Source organism: Heterocephalus glaber, unplaced genomic scaffold (genome assembly GCF_053883595.1).
Source record: "Heterocephalus glaber isolate CG9 unplaced genomic scaffold, H.glaber_assembly_v1.0 deba00001662, whole genome shotgun sequence".
Taxonomy (NCBI): domain Eukaryota; kingdom Metazoa; phylum Chordata; class Mammalia; order Rodentia; family Bathyergidae; genus Heterocephalus; species Heterocephalus glaber.
The window spans coordinates 13,841,477-13,857,480 of record NW_028258403.1 but is presented as its reverse complement, the minus strand read 5'-3'; the positions used below and the strand labels follow the sequence as shown (position 1 = coordinate 13,857,480).

The 16,004-nt window shown below is 34.4% G+C and overlaps 1 protein-coding gene across 13 annotated transcripts in view; it reads right to left on the bottom strand.

Moving 5' to 3' along the window:
* Positions 1–12,989: 12,989 nt before the first annotated feature.
* Akap6 (A-kinase anchoring protein 6) overlaps positions 12,990–16,004 on the bottom strand; it is a 642,973-nt gene continuing 639,958 nt past the window's right edge. For 12 of the 13 annotated variants that reach the window (XM_087197081.1, XM_087197084.1, XM_087197080.1 and 9 more), the window contains one exon: positions 12,990–15,072. The gene's annotated coding sequence lies outside the window, so the exon portion shown is untranslated. Of the gene's footprint in view, positions 15,189–16,004 lie in introns of all 13 variants that reach the window. The other variant, XM_087197086.1, reaches the window with a different exon arrangement.

Below are 16,004 nucleotides of genomic sequence, written 5' to 3'. Positions count from 1 at the left end.
TTTTATAAGAACATTGACTTTTGTTTATGAAAAGATAAAGGAGCTAATTCAAGAGAATTGGGAGCAAGAGTAAAGACGACACGAGCAAGTTTCCAACCTTAGGGTAGCCTCTCCATGACACCATACAATGACATCTCGAGAAATAGTTATTTCTTTATTTTTTGCTGAACTGGGGATCAAACTCAGGGCCTTGTGCTTGCCACACAGGCACCAGCGCCACTGAGCTAAACCTCCGGCCCTATTTATTGTTTTTTTGAGACAGGGTCTCACTATGTAGTTCAGGCTGGCCTTGAACTCGCAGTGATCCTCCTGCCTCAGCCTCCCGAGTGCTGAGATTATAGGCTTGCAACACCGTGCTTGGCTTTCTAGAAATATTTAAACATAGGATAAAAGCAACTCTCCTAGATATTTTTTAGAGTGATTAAATGCAATTTATGGGCATGAAAACCAACTTGGTGACCATTTTCTACTCCAAGATTCTATTTTGTAAACCACAGACCAGAGCTTCCAAACTTAGTTCTATGGAACACTAGAGTACAGAGCTGAGTTAGGACCCTCTCAGCCCCCATGAAAGTCTGCAATGGTGGGACATAGAGCAGGTCAAAATAAGCAGCCTCCTCCATTTACTACTTCAAGGAATGAGATCATTACTTCATGTCAGTTTTGATGTGAAAAATCTAGGGAATCATTGATTTGGTTGTGTCAGATACTGAAATACTTCACATCTAAATACTTCACTTAAATACAAATGTGTTGTCAATTGATGAAAGCCTTTTGGTGGCCCAGTACAAAGCCTTGATACACACATGGAAGCTAGACAAGAATGAGTAAATTAAAGAACTTACAGCTTTCATTACTCAGACTGATGAAGGGTTCTTTGGTTTTTCCCTCAGTAAAAGAATACATGAAGGGCCAGGGATTTAGCTCAGTGGTGCTGCTGCCTGCCTCAGAAGCGCAAGGTCCCGAATTTGATCTCCCGAACAAAAAAAAAAAAGAAAGAAAAATCCAACCAGAATGTCACAGAGACTTGGCCAATGTGACAAGGTCTATATTTCCATAGCAAGTGATGATAGTGCCCATCCATTTTCAACAGTCTATACTGTGAAACTCTCAAGTGAAGTGATTCCAAATTTCCTATACCAGAAAGTCAAAACAACATTCCAAACTAAAGGATACAGAACACACTCACCTGGTTCTTTAAATTTTCATCTTTTTCTTCTGTGTCTCCAGATTATTTGGTTAGGAACTTTATATTTGATCATAACCAGAGGAGGAAATATTAATGTATTCATTCAATCATCTACCAGGCACTCATTCTTTAATTTAGTAAATATTTAGAGAATGCATATATGTTTAGAATTACTGCTTAAAACTTTAGAGGAGCCCATAAAGCTGAAAGCTAATTCAGGCAATTATACACATACAAAAATCACTACAATACAAGAGAGTATATAAGAGGCGGCATGAGGATAGATCAGGAAAATAGATTTTGGACAATTGGAAGAGAGTTAAGAAATCATCATGCAGCATATATTTCTGAAGATAAAATGTAGTCTCTCAGAGAGGAGCATTTTAAGACTTTTCATGAAACTTATTGACTTATCATTGGTCATTGAATACATAAAAAGGCCTAACTGTATGATCTCAACTTAGATTTGAGGTTTATAATTCTCCAGAACCATTACTGCTGGCCTTATGGCACAAATTAACATGGATAGGAAAGGCCTTCTTTTTGACAGATGAAATGTCTATTTTAAATGGCATAAAAGAGGGCTGGATCCCAAGTGCCCTACTTTTAATTTTATAACTGAACAAATTGGTTGTCTTTCTATGACCTAGCCACAGTGAGTCATGCACCTCTCATGTGTTGATGACATGCCTTCCGGTGCGGTTGCAGAACTGTCTTTGACAAGTAGTTCAACCTACTGGCCAATTTATGTCAGAGAGACCTGGAAATATTAATTCTCCTAAACCCAGATTTGGCAGGTATGCTTTTATGTCCAGGTGGATAATGTCAAATGAATCTGCTCACCTGATTGCTATATTTAGCTCGTAAGGGTCATAATTTGGGATTTCCCTCATTAATGCTTGGAATGCAATTGATCTTCAAGTTGTACACTTTACAAGAGTCATGTTAAAGGTCTCCTGTGGTCGAAGCAGACTTCTTATCCTTGAGAAGACCATCTCTTTTGTGCCGTGTAATACAGAAGTCTGATGTTTCCATCAAGAATTTGTGAATTGTTTAGGGCGAATTGTTCTTTATCTATTTCAAAGTGTTCGTTTGACTCACTGCTGTATGAAGGTAAAGTGTTCCCCCAGTAAAATAAATATATCAGACAAGCCCTTTTATTTTCACAAGAAAACAACGTCTTCATCATCTATACATCAGATCTTTTTCAAATCAGCAATCTGTGAGTATAACTGGATAGTAATTGCAATTTTGAATTGTGTACTATTCATCTCCTGTCAAAAGCCTGGCTGAGACTGAGGGAGCCACCAATCATTCATCATCAGATTCTCCAAAATACAACCATACTGTGCCCTCAGTTCTCTTGGAAGCTTGTTATAAGAAGTATCTCTGTGTGGATTTCTTTTTGTTGTTGTTTAAAGACTTAAATTATACTACCTATTATGCCATTCAATGGCCCTTAAATGGATATACAATATTTTTTTCCCAACATTCAGATGCAAGAGGAAGTTACTCCTTTTTATTAGACAAAAATTATTCTCATCGAACACGTTTCCTTTACCTGGATTTCTGGGGAGCTAAGGGTGAATTTCTATGCTTAGTTTCAGTATTTTTACTTAATTATGTCTTCACCATTTTTATTTCTTGGCCTATGTGTCTATGTCTATATGTCTTGTGACTTTGTTGTAAGTTGCATCAGTTTATGTATCACACTTGGAAATAGAAAGGATATAAATACATATGAAAAATGTTATCTCTTTAACATAGATGGGGTAGTAGGTAAAGCACTACCTTGAAGAACATGTCAGAAAGTATGGGCAATGTTATATGACCAGAAGATTAACCTGGGGTATTTGTTCAGACTCCTAGGCTCTCTTCAAGGTCTATTGAATCAGAATCAAGGTAGAAGTTAGGCATCCTTGCTTTCATAAGCTCCTCAGGTGAGTCTTCTGCAAGTACAGTCTGAGAATCACTGGCCTAGGTGATTATCTAGTTGATGCAAATGCGTAATTGTATTTCCCTAAGTTGGTAAACTGCCTTTAAGAGGAAGGTGTAGCTTATGTTTCACCAGAATTTTCTATAGCACTAGCAGGACACTCATTTAGATGTTCATAAAGCACTTGGTGGGTTAAAGTTTTTGAAGAAAAGTGGTAAGCACTATCAGTGACCCTAAAATGAATAATAAATCAGGAAAATTTTACTTCAAACCATGCATGAATTATGGGAGCCTTGGCATTAAAGTGGGAACAGAAGGTGCTTCAGAGGAGTATTTTGAAGGATTTTTCTAGTCATGTTTGGAAGATGGGAGAGAAAGAGGAAGGGCAGAGAGAGAGAGAGAGAGAAAGAGACAGAGTGAGAGACAGAGAATCTTGAACAAATGGGAAAATGTCAGTGCCATTATTTGAGATAGGAAATGGTGTAAAAATGGAAAATTATAAATTGGACTTTAGAGTATCAAGATTTAAGGAACGCCACCAGGTGGAAAGAGATTTGGACAAATGTATCTAGTATTCCTGAGAAAGCAAAGCTAGTGATGAAATATTGGAATTACACGACTAGAAATGAGTTGAAACTATGGGATTAAAGAAAGAACTCAAAAACAAACAAACAAAAAAAGAACTCAGATAGCAATGATAGACTGCAAAGAAAGGAAAGCTTTGAAGGAAACCTAGAAGAAGATTTACAGTAAAAAAGGGAGGAAAGAGACGTATGAGTCAAAAGGGAGAATTTTAGATTTCAGAAAACAAAAGAATGACTTTTAAGAAAAGTCTTAAGCACTAGAAGCTTCTTTATTATTACAATTTACTATTATATCTTTATGTATTATCTATTATCTATTATATCTTTACTATTACAATTTACTATTATAATTTACTGAGAAATTGTGGATTGGCAGTTTCAGTAGAGTGAGGAGGGCCAAGATAAGACTGTGGAGGAGGAAAACAGCTAGTGTAAAACTTCTTAGAAGTCTGATAATGCAGGATCATGAGACTAAAGAAAGACTGAGAACAGGACTGCTACTAGACACCATGGTGCCTTTGGAAAGTTAGAAAATGTACCCCTTACTCTGGGTAGGCTTATTCCCACATGTATTCTAGTGTGACTTGGCCAGAAGAATGCATGGATTTCATCCTGAATGGCTTCTCCAGCTGGGAGTTTTTGTGCAGTGAGAAAACACTGCTGAGAGAAAATTTTTGATGACAGCAGATTTTTAAGCACATTTCTAGTCCTAGAAAAATGGTCGGTTGTTGGTAGAGATGAGGGTGGCATGGAATGTATTTAAGAGAAAAGAGAATAAGGAAAATCAAAGAGAAGCATGAAATGCTAGATTCTTAGATGATGAGCAGAGAAGATAGGACCATTCATACCAACACCTTACTTGAAAATTTTTTGCAAGTCATTAATTCTTTTGCATAATATAAGAATGAAATGTAATTTAAACCTCCTTTGTATTTTTGAAAGGACCTCAAAATTTATTTCAGAAAGTATCATATCGTTATAAAAAAGATCTCTGTGAACTAATGTGGAGTTTTTCTAGGGGTATTATTTTTTTAAAATCAAAGGCAAATAATACATAAAGTATGATACCTTTGGGGTGAGGAATAAGGGAAAATGGGAATATATGTTGTATATATTATTAGTAGCACTACAGAAAAGTGGAAGAATAAGCCAGAAGATTATGGATTTGCGTACTTACAAGGAGTAGAAGGAAATGGCATGAAAGGCATGAGGAGGGAAAAGTAATTTTTTAGTATAATTTTTTTTGTATAGTTTCAATTTAGAAGGCTTGGTAATTATTGTACATATTCAAAGAATAAAATTAAGTCAATAAGAATGGGGAGAAAAATATCTGAAATTGAGAGTAACTGAAATAAACAGTTTTCATTATTTTAAATGAATAACTATTAAAAAGAAAAAAATAAACAAAGAAAGGAATAAAGGGAGGGAGAGAGGGAAGGAAGGGAGGAAGGAAAAAAGAAACAAACTCCAATCCTTATGAACTTTGAAACACAATCTTTACCTGTACACCTTTGGTATTGAACAGGGTGGGGGTATATGAGAAGCAAAGGCTAGGCTATGGAGAAATTGCAAATGAATCCTGAACTCTTTTTAGTAGAACTGTTTGTTCTAAAGCAATCCTGACACTATTTTCAATGTATTCTATTTTATACAGCAAATAAGTAAGTGTGTTGGTAGCCAGGCTTTTCATGGAGAAAGAACAGAAATACAAAAATGGAATTGGGCAAGTCAAGAAAGAATCCTTTGGGAACGGATTGAAATTGCATTACTTCTGTGAATTCCTGACTTCTAAAATAAGTGTGTGTACATGTATTCATGTTCATATGTGTGTATAAATATGCCTTTGTAATATATGCATGTGTGTATATACTTTGATACATTTCCTAGCTCTGTTGGCGAAGAGTAACAAAGGAAACATAGCCCACTGGCAATATGCAGACCTAGCACTCACATCTTTTCCCTAATATCATTCTCCACTGAGAAGAACAAAGGCTCAGAGAAATGACTGTTTCAAGCATTGGGACATGGGGGAGAGAGTACAGCTAAGCACTTATTTAGCATGTGAGAGAGCCTGGGTTTGATTCATAGAACCGCGGGGTGGGGGGGGGTGTTAATAGTTGGGACATACAGGCACCAGATACCACTGGAACATTTTATTGTACCAAAAAGCATAAAATTGCTTAACAGAGGTCAGGAATATAAGAGCCAGATTAAAAAGGATCTCATTGGCCAAATCTAGGACAATGTTGAGCAACCAAAATAATATAAGTAGAGTCATGAATAATTGACGGAAAGAGGGATTCATGAGTTCATACCTATGATGAATAGGTAAATAAGTGGGAGTGAAGGGAAAGATCTAGAGACTACGAGGGGCCAACCAGTAAATGTGGACAGACTGTTAAAGTTAGAAAAAATAATTTTACAAACATCTTGGTAAGAATTAGAGAATTATCAATAGATGCTAAATATAGGAAAAAAATTTCAAGAGGGGCAGGATATTTGAATGACTTTACAGTGGTTTTCCATAAAATCATCAAAATGAACATCTAGTGGGAGACATATGGATATCGTGTTTCTATAGATATAGGCCCTGAGAAAGACAGAACACATCTATGCAACATTTCTGCAGAGAACATATAATTTCAATTTAATCATAAAGAGAGATCAAACAAAAATAAGGAGTAATTTTTTTTTTTTTGGTACTGGGGATCGAATTTGGGACCTTGTGCTTGCGAGGCAGGCGCCGGAACCACTGAACTAAATCCCCAGCCAGTAATCTATTTTTCAAAAGGGGGCCTATTGTTTAAAATTGTCATAAAAAGATAAATAAAAGCAAATTAAAGGAAGCTAAAGAGATATGACACCTAAATTCAATACCTAAACCATGTACTGAAGGAAAAATGCTATGAAAGGTATTATTAATAAAGCTGACAAAACTGGAAAGATAGATTAGATGAAAACATTGTATCTGTAGATATTTATGAAGTTGACAACTATACTTTGGTTATGTAAGAGAATATAAATATTTACTCTATAGGAAATTCACAATGAAATAGGGATAAAGGCCCTCTTTGTAACTTACCGTCAAATGGCTCAGATACATTAAAAAAAACCAAACAGAGAGAGGGAAAATGGTAAATCATATAGGATGAACTATTAACAATGAGAAAATCTTAATATGAATTGCAAAGTGTCCTATTTTTATTTTTATAGTATTCTATAAATCTGAAATTATTTTCAAATAAAAAGTTTTAAAACAGTTGTCTATTGCGATTTTGACTGTTTATAGTTGCTGTGTTGCCACTGATGAAATCCAACAAATATAATCCAAAGACTTTTTGCTATTTTAGGAAATATCTCTAGAAGATAATGAGAAATTTGGGGGTAAAGCTTTTAAAAACCGAGACCTAGGTATTTATTCATAAAGCTAGTATACCTTTTGGGGGGAAAAGGGCCCATGCTTGCTAGAAATCATAGCAAAACCCATATTTTTATTTCATTAAATAGAAATTTAATTTATACTTTTACTTTATAGAATTCTCTCCACTGCCTTTTCAGATATGAAACAAAATTAAGTGTATGAGAAATTACATATTTTAAGGTATTTCTCAAGCAAAATATAATGATAAAAATGTACGTTCCCACTAGAAGATTAATCTCATCCTTCATAATTAACTATTGCGCTTTTCTTTCATCAGGCTCTGACCTTTAAGGTGTTCCTGTTGTGTGTGTGTTTTTAATGCCTAACTTTTCTGTAAAATGTGCAGAGGTCATAATGAGGCATAATTATATACAGTATATAATTTTCTTTGGCCTTTTTGAAGTGCTAATTTAGCTATCATTCTTCCTATAGAATTTTTATAAGACATTTTTAAAAATGAAAATCCTTTCTTCAATTTTGTCTTGAGTTATATATTCAATAATTTAATACAGTGAGGAAATTTATCAATGTATATATGGATGTTAAGTGAACACTGAACATAAATCCTTATTTATCTAGATAGCAAATGAGCTTTTAAAATAGCTGACTTCCCTCCATACATGGTAAATCTTACATACTGAACATGTAAATTATAGAATTGTTTCCTGAGTAGTTAAGGAATTTTCACTTTATAAACCTTGCCATGAACATCATTAGTCATTTGAGACTGGCAGGTATGAGAACACAAATATGAAGCTAATTTGATTTTCACATCATTTTAATGATAGGATAAATTTCAGCAACTTGGTTTTCCATATAAAAGGATACCTTAAAACAAACAAACATATTAGCAAGTAAGCAAACACACAGGAGAAATTTTTAGTTTTGAATTGCTTACTTAGCGTAAGTAACTTGATCAACTAATAGAACCAGATAAATTCTATAAACTTCAGAGTACTTTTTATAAACTAGTGGTTAGGGAATATTGGGATTTAAAGAGGATTTTAAGCATTTTTATGTTCCTAATGCTTTCAATCATTTTAAGTCTTTGAATAAATTTTACTGAATAATATTTTCTGTATGTAATGTATCATTTGTTTAAAGAGGATTTTTTAAATAGAAGATTAATTTTAAGCAAAGTAAAAGAAATTTTTAAATATTTTTAGCACTACTTTTTGTTAAATAATATATTCATTGTATCACATTAATAAAATCCGTTGTTATATGACTTCATGGTTTGGGAAAAATTCCAAATTTACATCTGGAGATCCTTGTCAAATTTTCCCACATGAAATGAATGAAGAAGGGAGAGAGAACAATAATACAGTCAATAAAGTTAATGAGTATGGCAGCTTACATGGTAGGGACACAAAAGGCTTTGTGTACACCTGGAAAATCTTGATGGTCCATATCTTTTGACTCTGATTTTTTAAAGCTACTTGGGATAAATCATTAGGACTGGACATTTTTCCAATGTAATGAGGTTAAGTTCTATTGCATTTTACATTTGCTTTTTGAATTCCTTTGTTTTTGAAAAACATATTCCCCAGAAATCTGAAGCTCTTTGTGGATTATCTGGGGCTTTTCAACCAAGGGATGCACAGGGCTGATGCTCTTGTTCTTTGGGACCCCTTTCCCAGGTTTTGGGGCACCTCATTTTAAACAAGAGACTGTAGGCCTCAGATTCAGTGACTCTTAAATATGACATCACATATTTTGTAACTAATGATAAAGTATCAAACTTAGGAATAAACTTTTGGTTTAAGAATGAATTAGATTGGCTTTAAAGTTACCCTTAAAGCAATGCCACTCTGGTCAGCTGCATTGAGATACCTTTCTTGAGAGAAAGGGAGCAGAGTATTCTCTGTATGGGAAATTCTTTATTAATGCTTTGGCAAAGGCCAAGAATGTCTTTGTCATGTCCAAATGCCTGTGTATACCCCACAATTCATGTTGAAATGTAATTAATCCCCAATGTAGTAATATTAAGAGCGGGGTTCTTTCGGGGTGATTGTCAGGCTGAAGCTCTCATGAACGAGATTAGTGCTTACATAAAAGAAGTCCAAAGGAGCTTTTTCACTAACCTTTCAAGCATTAGAAAATGCAAGAAGAAGCCAGCATCCATGAAGCAGAAAACAGGCCCTCAGCAGACACTGAGTCTTCTGTTGCCTTGATCTTGTTCTTCTCAGCTTCCACAACTTTAGGCAATAAATTTCTTTTGTTTAGAAATTTCTCAGTCTAAAGTATTTTGTCATAACATCTCTAATGGACTAAGACAGTATCATACATGTGAACACTTTCCATGTTTTACGTGCTACAATGAAAAAGAACAAGGTTCCATTAGGCAGGCCCTGATTTACTTCAAAATATGAGGGCAAATAAGCTCTGTATGATTTTTGCTTTAATGAGTGTCATTAATCTAGGGTCAGAATGGTCTCAAAGCACCGAGCAAAGTGCTTTTGTCAAAGAAACCTTACTATTGTGGGTCTAATCTGCACATTTCATTTTATTGTTTTATTCTGAAAATGCAAATATGTGGCAAGTCTTGAATTAAAAGGCCATTGCTACATGGAAGATATGAGATTGTTTTAAAGAAGTGGCTAAAAGGCTCCCTTAAGTGTCCCCTTATCAGGCACATGGCAGTGGGAGGGGGCGGTACTGTCACAGGTGAATTCACGGAAAAAATGAACAAAGATTGCTTCTATTGAAAGCCTTTAATTTAATAAAAAATATCCACATATGGACATAGCAGGGACTATGGTGAATACTTATTTCCTTGGTACATTCATTTTTACTTAATATCAGCAGTCAGAAGATGAAGATGTACCATATATAATCTTCTCAACTTGGTTTTACCTTTGTTAGGGGTGAAAAATAAATTTTAAAAAAACAAAACAACTGTGAAATGGCCTGGTTTAATTCCTTGGGTTGCTTTAGAAAATATTTAATGAAAGTATTCCAATTTATTGGTGCATTGAGGTTAGTTTAGTTTGAGTCAATTTTTCTGATGATTTTGACTGAATTAGTCTATAATTGACTAACCCACTAAATCAATCAGTGAAAGTAGTGAATTAAAGTCCTTAAACTATGAATGTGGAATAATCTTTTAGTTTATGAAACAAAATACAATTCAACTTTCTAATATAATGTGAAACAAACTGAGAATGCAATCAAATCTAGAAAGAAAAATATTGAAAATTTCTCTGTTACATTGAGTCTGCAAATTTAAATCTATGTACCGCTGAGAAAATTGTGTTGGAATTGAGAATACCACAGACAAGGAATCAGAAAACTTTCTGTAATGGGTGAGACAGTAAATATTGTAGGCTTTGGAAGCCATATATAGTAGTTATTGTTTCAACTATATAACTGTGGTTACAGTGTAGAGCAGCCACGTGTAAGCAAATGCATGTGGCTCTATTCCAATAAAACTTTATTTATGGACACCAAAATTGAATTTCATACAATTTTTACATGGCATGAATATTCTTTTGACTTTTTTTCAGTTAGAAATCATTCTTGGCTCACAGGTCAACCAAAAACATGCCTAGATTTGGTCAACGGGCCAAGGTTTGCTCACCCTTGCTAATGAGCTGCAGCAGTAAGTTGTGACTTTCAAGACATATCAAGAATGTCAGTGACTCAGTCCCTCTTCATTAAAGTGTTGAACAAAATGTCACTCATGTGCTACACTTTACAAAAACAGTTTATCCCGAGTTTAATGAGAAAACAACTTAACCTACCAATATTATGGATCATTCTGCAAAACTGGTTTGGGCTCTCCAGAAATTTCATTGCTTTGAAAGACTACAGAAAGGAAGAATGAAATCACAGAAAATTGTTCAGGATTAAGACAACACGAAAACTTTAAGCAATTGTATCTTTTTTTTTTAAGTTCCTGTATTAAAAGAAAAATAAATAAAAAAGTACGTTTGGACATTTAGAGAAATTTTAATGTGGATTACCAGATGATAGCACTGTACCAATGTTACATTTCTTTAGTGTAAAGATGGTATTGAAGACTCGTAGAAAAATGCCTTTGTTCTTAGGTGATATATGCTGAATTCTTACAAGTGAAGTGTTACACACTACACAGGCGTGACCACCCTGTGGTCTGCATGTTGGACAAGAAATAGTAGGTCATTTCACTCTGTTTTGGTATTTTCATCTAGTTTGTACCCATGAATTATAGAATGGGTAAAAGTTAAGCTGGATGAAACAACAAAATCATCAAACTCGGGTTATTAAAAGTCTTAAATTTAGATTGTTCTCTTGTTGCCTAATATGCATATTTATTCAGTAACCAAAAATCTGAAAAATATTTTTTCTGTAATTAAAACCCCTTCACCACTTCTACTAGTCAGATCCACATTATTTTGCATACTATTTTGCTCACCAGATTTTTGAAAACTAGATTAGAAACAAAGTAAATATGGTCATAAGAGTCATAATCACACTATTCAAGGACATGAAAGGCACTTTCAAGAGAAAAATAGTAAACCCTTTGGAGATAGAAACCATGTTTTAGTTGCCTTTGTATATCTGATGCCAAACACAGGTCCTCATATAAGTAACCATTGAATGAATGCTGAATGACAGAGTGAATACATGTAGATGAATATATGAATAAATGAAGATGGACTCTGTTTTCTATGGATACAGGCTAGGTTTGGATTCAATGTAAGGAAAAGATTCAAGATCACTCTAGCACTGGACTGGGCCACTGAAAGAAGTCATGAATTCTTATTTACTTATTTATTTGTTTATTTATTGAAATTTACAATAATAGAATAAACATATATCTTGAATATATTTTTAGAGAAAACAGTGCTTAAATGTCCACTTTTCTACACGTATTATGATGAAGACAGTTCCTTGGTTTGTAGGATTCTGTCTGTTAACATTCAGTCAAGTTGAAATGGATCTGAAAATCATGACACATGAAAGGCGGCTGGAGGAACAGTGGTTGGGAGAGAATGAGTAACCGGTCTCAGTTATCTTCAGGACTGCCATGAAAAATGGGAAGAAAGAATACTCTGAGCTCCTCTGTAAGACAGAATAAGGATCAGTAAAGGTGGGGTTGAGGGCACTCTGCAGCCTTTAGTAGCCAAAGAAAGAACATTTTAACAGAGACACTCCCAACATTGGAATAGTTTGCCTGATACAACAGATAACAAAGCAGTGTCACAGGCAGAGTTGTGACTGTTTTTAAGGGTAATTGGGGCAGAAGCGTCTACATGACAAGTGAGATTGAAGCTATTCCATCTTTTCCAACCCGAAAAGGCATTGTTCACTAAGCCAAAAAGTCAGTCTAAAAGTCTGGTGTTAATACTAAGCAGATAATTAATAAATACTTTCAACACATCAAGGTCTTCTATAAGCATACAACAGATAAATAGAACATCGTGGTCAATTAATTCTTTGAATGTTTTAGAAATAGATACAGGGTTGACATTAGTTACTATCCAAGAAAAATTTAGGTTATCTTAGTATATAAAATAATACCGTATCTCAACAGCAGTCCAAAATACTCTTAGGTATTTCAAAGACTGTAGGATTTATTCTTTCTCTACATGCCAGGTCACTTTTCCTGTGTACACTATTATTGTCTCAAACCTAGCTTATTTTCTATGGCTGCCTCCTAACTAGACAATTATTTCTAATCTCTTTCCCCTGTAATCCTCTGGAACACTCCAACTAGATGTCTGCTACAACCCCTTTGGAACAAATAACTAACTATTCAAAAGTCTAGAATGAGTCACCCATTTAGAAATATGTATGGAAAAGATCAGAATGGGCATAAAAATACAAATAGTTATTAAAGTTTAGGTAAGCAGTGTTTAAATGTTCTTGGTGGAGTATGAATAAAGTTCGAATTATAAATAAAATCAGGTGCAAAACAAAGACTCTACAAGGATCCCTTACTACCTAACATACCACACACAAAAGTTCCAATTTAACTTTTGAAAAGAACCTTCATTAAGTCCTCCCAATTGACCTTTTTTCTTACTACCTTTGCAATAAAGGTCTGCTAATATTTCATTGTCAAACTTTCCGCTCTCCCCTAACTCTCATTCTTCTTCCTTGTCCTTCTCTCTGGATTCTTCTTTCTACGCTATTTGCTCTCTTCATCCCTAAGAACAACTGCATGCCATCTGTGTGTTCACTTTGTCCCTAATGTAGGTCCACCTCCTGAGGGTAGGGTCTTTGTTCTTCATTCCACTCCCTGAATCTAAAATAGTGCTTTGCAAGTAAAAGATGTTAATGAACTATCTGTTGAATGAATGATTGTCATTTCTGTGACTACACAAATCCCTAACCTTCTTTCCCTTTTTGAAATTGGATATAAATTGATTATATATTGTGTGTGATTTTATATTGCATTATATCTTTTTCTAGTCATGTTCACGCTTTAGCGTAGGTTTCTCAAGATGAGATTTTTGTCATCCGTGTTATTTAATTCAATACCTTTCAACAAATTTTTATTGAAAATCTACTGTTGGTCAGGCACTTTAGTAGGAGTTATAAGTTAAAAACTGTATTTAACGAGAGTCAGTGAAGACCAAATGGAATATTTCTCTGCTGATTTCTTTTACACAAAATAAATATACCTGAAATCTACGGTCTAAATAAAAATAATAGTAAAATTTCTGTACTTTCATACCATCTTTTTATCAAAACTGTTTAAAATAATTATTTAAAATAAATTAAGATATACAAGAATCCTGAAATCTAACATTAAACTATTAATAAGTGGAAATAAAAAATCTGGTATAACTTTGAATTGGTTTAGGAGAACTGGCTTTTCATCATTTGCTGTTTATTTCAAGATCTCTCTAGAGGCCAGAAAGATTTTGAAAACTGTAAAGGTTTCTTGTCTAGTCTGCAGTTTAAGCTTCTTATACAAAATGGATATTTTGGAAGGGGCTACATGTTATATTTTCTTAGAACCTGATGTGACAATTTGGTAAAGACACAGGTAGAAGAGATCACTAATTTTCCTTTTCCCCCAATTGACTTTTTATTATGCCAATTTTAATTATCATGCAATCTAATGGATTTAAGGCTTATATTTTTTCCACATCACTCGACATCACAAACATGAAAGCATTTTATACCGTCATTATACATCAATGTTTGTACTTGGTTATACATATATACAGAAATTATTAACACATCCACCTTGCTATTTCCTCCTTTCAAACCAACATAATTTTATGAAAGCAGCTTTTTAATAAATGGTATAAGAAATACAGCAAGGCACACTTTAAAAAATTTTTTTCTCATTACCACCTCAAGAAGCATAAAAACCAAAACTGTTATACATAATTTAATAGTAGAATGTCACCAGTTTATAATATACAACACTATTATAGTTGTTTCTTAAAGTGCTGCATGGATTATTATTAAAATTAAACACAATGGTGCTTTTGAGAGTTACTTAATTTTGAAAGAAGGACCAGTGTTTCTTCTCTATGCTGCAATCAAATCAAATGTTGGCTTTTCAGGTAAACCTCTTTCAATAAACACAGGTATCATACCATAAAAAATCCAGATTGAAACATGAAATTGGTCAAATACTGGTCAGGGTGTCATTCCAGACAGGTATGTTTAATGGACCATCAACTTGGTGAACAGAACTTTAAAAAGCAGATGGGGAGGGAAGAAGCCAAACAGAAAAGTCTTGCTGGAGAGGGTTGGTAGAGGTAGCTTGGGACAGGAATCCATGGGAGAACAAGCAGCTTTGCTGAACTTCAAAGACGATCACCTAAAAAGAACCAGTGCACACATCCAGATCACAAGGCTCCTGTGGACAAACTGCATTCGGAAGGAAGATTCATCTTGGGAAAGTCAATGTGACAAACGGCAGTGAGGATGTGATGAAACCGGAGACCAGCCCAGGGCAGGAGGACAAGCCAACCTTGAGTTGAAGTCAGACTATCTATAAAAAACAAAAATATGACCAAAAAAAGTTTCAGAAATGTCTTTTTCATTTGTAAAACCAAGCCCTCTGAGGAACCTCTGAAGTCTGCCATTTTGGGACTACCTACTGATGTTCTGAAATAAAAGGATACACAAAATATAAATAATTATTTCAATAGACCAAGGTTCCCATTACTTACAAAAAATATTTCATCACATCTTGACAAATATATTGTTTCCTTTTACAAAAGACAGTAGCAAAGAAAACAAGAAAAACCAGGTTTGAACTTTTCTCTGGGTCACCTCTTTGGTGGGTGACTAAGTTTTAAATACTCAAAATGGCTTCAAATCTATGTGAAAATGTGACGCACCCAATGCCAATTGATGTGGGAAAGTGATTCAAGACTGAGAACCTGGGCTCTCAAATTTTACCCTTCTTTCAGTGTCTTTATGTGTGATCTTGAACAATTCCACTATTAAGCAGTGATGAAATATTCATAATATCACATTATGAATATCATAATGTGATAATCCTAAATGTTTCAGCCCCTTGCCTAAAAAAGGTATAATTAAGACTTCTGGCTCAAATACTAATCCATTTCATTTAAAGTACACACAGCATTGTGGAAAGGAAACTGATTCAATTATTTTAGTACATCTGATGGCTGGTACAAATTTATTTCAAACACAATCTGTTCTGCCTATTTCTAAATAGCTAAAAGCAACTGGTTAAATGTGAGGGAATTCTAGGTTTAGGCAATACAGGAAGCAATTACTTCATTTTCTCTCACCACCTCTCAAAGCAGGCTTTTGCTTGTCTGGGTTTAAACTAAGTTGTGCAGTCTGATATCAGGTTGTTTCATTGCCCGTCTAGAACTAAATATTTCATTCTCTGTCTTGCTTTCTCATTTTTCTACAATCTATCAAGTTATATAAGATCTAGAAAAACAT